Source organism: Leuciscus leuciscus (genome assembly GCF_965113295.1).
Source record: "Leuciscus leuciscus genome assembly, contig: HAP1_SCAFFOLD_823, whole genome shotgun sequence".
NCBI lineage: Eukaryota > Metazoa > Chordata > Actinopteri > Cypriniformes > Leuciscidae > Leuciscus > Leuciscus leuciscus.
In genome coordinates this window covers 260-6,192 of record NW_028117917.1, presented here as the reverse complement: position 1 = coordinate 6,192, position 5,933 = coordinate 260, and the positions used below count along the sequence as shown (strand labels likewise).

General features: G+C 36.6%; 1 long non-coding RNA gene across 1 annotated transcript; it reads right to left on the bottom strand.

Moving 5' to 3' along the window:
• Positions 1 to 415: 415 nt before the first annotated feature.
• LOC309492003 lies at positions 416 to 5,356 on the bottom strand. Its single transcript, XR_014203393.1, has 4 exons — positions 5,155 to 5,356; positions 1,755 to 1,834; positions 951 to 1,050; positions 416 to 585 (listed from the first exon to the last, which is right to left on the bottom strand). It is a non-coding gene; the product is annotated as an uncharacterized lncRNA (long non-coding RNA).
• Between the last annotated feature and the right edge of the window lie 577 nt (positions 5,357 to 5,933).

Sequence of the window (5,933 nt, the reverse complement as noted above, 5' to 3'; positions counted from 1 at the left end):
CCACATGTGCTCGCGCTCATGACTGCTACTGAACATCTGAACACAAAAAAACATTGACGGATCTTCTTCTGTCTGTTCTCCAAAATATAATCAAATGTATATTTCTGCAAGCATGTTTAAACTGGTTAACTGTGTCTACGGCAGGCAAAGGCATTCGTTTTCAAGTCGAGTTCGCACGCCACTGCGCAACAATACACACAAACTACCGCGGGACGGCGGGTGTTCATAAACTATGAACAATGGTAGCTTATTTAATGTATAAGTTAATGTATATGTCCAAAAAACGGGTAATGTCATACTTTCTAGTAGTGCTATCGTAGCGTAATAATCTGTTTGGTTGTAAAATGTATTACCTGAGTGAAATGAAATCGAATATATCGTCCTGTGGAATCATTCATTCACAGACAGCATACGAAGATGTTCAACTAATAAAGATCTTCATCGCTGGCAAAAATATGATGCATTTGAAGATATTTAGAAATAATAATTAGAATAATTATTAATATTGACAGTTGCTATTAAATGGTTTACCTCATCCTTTAGAAAAGGTGCAGTCGGCAGGCCATCTCTCTCTGAACTCCTCAACTAGTGTAAATACATAATGAGCAAACATCTCATTTGATATGACAAAACATACAGTTGATTATAAAAATTATAAATACCAGACATGTTCACAAGTCCCTAAAGGCCAAGTCCAAGTCTTTGTACCTAAGCAATATTTAAACAATATTTATTTCAGGAAACCTAGTTATTGTAATTATCAGTGTTTTGAACTTTCAAAACGGATTTCTACTTCAAAAATGTATAATATAGCACATCAATTATTACTTAAATCATTTATTAATGAATGAATTTATAATAAATGTATTCACAATATATAAAATACATAACATTATGCCATTTGGAATGCAGGGAGAGTCACCACGGAAAAAAAGAAAAAAAAACTAAACCTGGTGTGTATTTTGAGCTATTTGAGTTGCCGTAGTTTGCTGTAGTTCTAGGCAGTGATGGGTAATGTAGTCTTCCAGAGAGCGCCGGCGGTAACAAACCCTTTGTATAAACAAGCGATACAGTGAACAACACAAAGAACAATATTCCCGTCAGTGTGTCGTTAATACACACCAGTGACTCTTTAGAAACGCTGGATTGAATAGGCAGGACACCGCTAGTTAACAACAGCATTGACAAAAGCACCCAAAAGTGTGCGAAATCGGCAGCACTGGTGAATTAGATCAGGCCATCAGTTTGGGAAGAGCACAATATACATCATATATGTGACCCTGGATCACAAAACCAGTCTTATGTTGCACGAGTATATTTGTGGCAAAAGCCAACAAAACATTGTATGGGTCAAAATTATAGATTTTTCTTTTATGCCAAAAATCATTAGGATATTAAGTAAAGATCATGTTCCATGAAGATATTTTGTAAATTTCCAACCTTAAATATATAAAACATTTATTTTTGTGAATGCATGCAGCACAATCGCCAATAGAAATGAACAACTTTAAAGGTGATTTTCTCAATATTTCGATTTTTCTGTACCCTCAGATTCCAGATTTTCACTAGTTGTATCTCGGCCAAATATTGTCCTATCCTAACAAACCATACATCAATGGAAAGATTATGTATTCAGCTTTCAGATGATGTATAAATCTCAATTTAAAAAAAATTACCCATAAGACTGGTTTTGTGGTCCAGGGTCACATATGACAAATAACATACAGTCGATTATAAAAATGATTAACACATACCAGTGATTCTTTAGAAACGCTGAATTGAAGGCAGGACTCCGCTACCGACTTCAAAATTCCGGCCAGTTAATACAGGGTGTCTACAGATATAAACAAGTTAAATTTAAGACTTTTTAATGCCTTTTTAATGCCACTTTGAATTAAATGTAAGACCAAACCTGTGATGGAAATACACATTATATTGCATACGTATATGTAATATTTAACCTAAGTAGCCTAATTGAAATAATTTAATATTAACTACTTGTTTATTGAACTAAAATCAATGTAACATTTGCAATCGTGAGAATATTCAGCAAAATAGCTCCCGTCATGTTATGTTACTTAACTATATCACATGTTATAAAAAAAATAAACATTTAGAATTTTTACCTCAGTATGTTTCTTCTGTGAGTTTTTTTATGTTTGCCGTTATGCTCATTTGTTTTGATTTCTTACTATAAAATCTATCACAGAGACAAGCAGAGCGAGCCTCAACAGCGTTACCAGAAAAAGCCTACATTAGCATTATCAATAGCTGTTTAAGTAATAAAATCTGAATCATTCTCGCGATTCGATGCTTCACTGGTTATTTGACGGACATTAGGTCCGTCAGACTGGAGAAATTTTAGCGGTAATGTGACCAGAAATATTTAAGACCTATCGAATATGAATTTAAGACATTTTAATACTTTTTAAGGCCTTTTATTAGGAACATTTTATTTAAGACTTTAAGGACCCGCGGCCACCCTGAATAACCAAAATACAATAAAATATATCCAATAAAATATATATTTTAAAGTTAAATAACCAAAATACTATGTTTGATAGTTATACTTATAATTTTGTTTCTATTACATGCAGTTCTAACTTGAGCTCTTAGCTCTCCGGTTAGAATATTGGCTTCTTACTGACCCTTTAAAGCAGGGGTGGGGAACCTTTTTCCTATAAAGGGCCATTTACAATTTTTTAACATTCTTTAAGGGCCATTGTAATGAGCAGGGGCGTTTCTAGGTTTTCAAAACATCAGGGGCTGGGGGTAGAGGTAACAAGATAACATGATTCGATACAGAGAATAATGTATATTTTAGGCCTATATGCAGGGGGCAGACTGGTTTAAAAATTCAGTCCTGGCACTGTAGCCACACCAGCCCACATTACCACACAGACACACACATTAAAATGTGAGGTAGTTAGGGGGGTTCGGGGGCATGCTCCCCCGAGAAAATTTGGATTTCTCTGACCTACATATGTGCATTTTAAGGTGTTTGAAGGCCAACATTTTTTGATAACAATAGCTTTAAAAGCATGTCAGTGGGCAGTAGCATAGATTATTTGTCAAGATAACAGATTCTTAAACATGAGAATGAGGATAAATGTTGAAATGAATGATCCACACTACAAAATGGAAATGCAAAATGTTTCTGCTTATTGTTGACAATACACAATCACATATTCCAAACAGGAATGGCCTTAAATGAGAAATCTTTCAAGGATTATTTTGCATAGATGTAAACTTTTTAGCATTAAAGATTGGTTTCAGCAACTTGTTTCTTTCTTGAGTTAATCAATGTTTTTAGCACTATTAAATCAGTTCAATAAAATTTCAATTGTTCACTCATAAAGACAGTCACTTGTCGCCACCTACTGGCTTAATGATGCAAGATGTGCAAACACAGACAAGCGGAGTGATAGAAACTGTGAAAAGGCTGATGCTAGTGAAATATTCAAACACATTCGAGGACCTTATACAGTATATAGGCTACATATCAGAGTTAAATAGGAATACATTGTAATAATGTTAATCAAGCAGACTAAATCACACGACTGCACAGCAATATTTAAGCTCATTATACAAAGGAAATAATACAGATCTAGACAAATTGGGTTGCTTATAGTTAAAATAATTTTTTTTAGTCGCCCACACATTCTACTTGCTGTCGGCCACTTTTAGTCGGCCACTCATTCCACTTTAATACGCAAATGACAAAACGAAAGTAAAAGCAGCAGCCCCTCGTCCATGTCTGGTCCTCCGCTGTCTTCGTTCCGATCCTTTTATGCGCCCCGAAGCTGATCAGTGAGAAACTTGAAACCGGTACGGCGCGCGCGCCCCCGAAGCTCATCCGTGAGAAACTTGAAACCGGTGCGGCGCGCAGGTGACTCAACACTCGCGCTACTGGCCTCGCCCTGCTCTCACGGCTTGTGGACTCGTGCTGCTTGGGGGGGGGGGGGGGGAATTGACTCGCGGGCCGCATCAAACTGTTTTGCGGGCCGGTTACGGCCCGGGGGCCGGACGTTCCCCACCCCTGCTTTAAAGGGATACTCCACCGAAAAATGAAAATTCTGTCATCATATATTCACCCTCATGTTGTTTCAAACCTGTATGAATTTCTTTCTTTTGCTGAACAGAAAGGAAGATATCAAGAAGAGTATCAGTAACCAGACAGTTTTAGATACCATTGACTTCCATAGTATATATTTTTCCTACTATGGAAGTCAATGGTATCTAAAACTGTCTGGTTACTCACATTCTTCTAGATATCTTCCTTTCTGTTCAGCAAAAGAAAGAAATTCATACAGGTTTGAAACAACATGAGGGTGAGTATATGATGACAGAATTTTCATTTTTCGGTGGAGTATCCCTTTAAGAAACACAGAACTCACTCTTGCACTCACACTTACAATCTCTCTCTCTCTCACACACACACACACACTCAGATATGTGGTTTATGAGGACTCTCCATAGGCGTAATGGTTTTTCTAATGTACAAACTGTATAATCTATCCCCCTACACTAACCCTACCCCTAAACCTACCAATCACAGATTTAGTATGTTTTTTAAGCCGTTTGGTTTAGAAGGACACATATGTCCTCATAAACCATGTTTACGTTGTAATACCCATGTCATTATACACATTTGTGTCCTCATAAACCATATACAAGAACACACACACACACACACACACACACACAATAACAATATGCTCTGACAGGAGGAGGACAGAGTAAAGGTACACAGGACCTACAATTTCCACACTTTTATTAGCCCCGGGTCTAGCCGGACAGCCTGTGTGTGTGTGTGTGTGTGTGTGTGTGTGTGTGTGTGTGTGGGTGTGTGTGGGTGTGGGTGTGGGTGTGGGTGTGTGGGTGTGGGTGTGGGTGTGTGTGTGGGTGTGGTCATTGAAAATGTGTTCAGATATATATTCTTCACAGAAAATGAGCCAAGACCAATGAGTCTGAGTTTGAAAAAATAATGAATCGTGTAATTTTTGTAATAAAATGTAATAAAAAATGAAACCGGGTCCTACAGACCCGAACACCATACAAGGGTTAAAACGACACTAACGAGACGCTTAACAACACAGCGTACAAAACAAACATTTTATATAGATATCATATTCTAATTAAATGAATACTTACAATCACAGAAATAATGTCCTTGGCGATGGTCAATTTGCTGCCGCCGCAGCTGCTGCTCGTGTCCGAAAGCTGAATCATACGTGTAACAGCTGTTCTAAATAAGCTACATCTGATTGGTTAATAATAATCCTATTTCAGTATCTTGCCGCACTATTGGCTCGACTGATATAGTAGGCAACCGCGTTTGCCTGCATATTTACGGGTCGTGCAATATAATTTCGGGGGAACATGTGCAATAAATGGGAGTGGCAACACTTTTCATATCGTTGAGAATAAAACAACCGTCCCAACTTTACAAATCCAGGTTCTCCCTCCATGGGGATCATCCATTTCGAAAAGTAAAGCAGATACGGATGGAACCTTGGCCCACGCGAGATGCAATGCTATTGGTTGCTGGACCAGCCAATGGAATTAATATGTGTAATATTAATATTTAAAATTGCCTAGTCATTAGATTTGTGAATTCTTTTTCTGAAAAACAAAATTATATCATTAATCTTTTAATTATTTTGGCGAAGTTTTATATCCATAAGACAAAAATAACTCAAAAGAAACCCTCCTATATTACCTTTTATAACACTGATCTCACAATATACTTAGAAGATCTTTTAAACATGAGATCATAAAACAAAAAGCTTATAAAAACAATACAAATTTTAAAGCTTTTCAAATACATATAACTGCCCTGATATTATAAACTTTAATTTCTGTATTTATTATTTATTTTATTATTATCATGTACATTTATACTTTAGTTGTTGTTGTTATTCTTTGGTTTA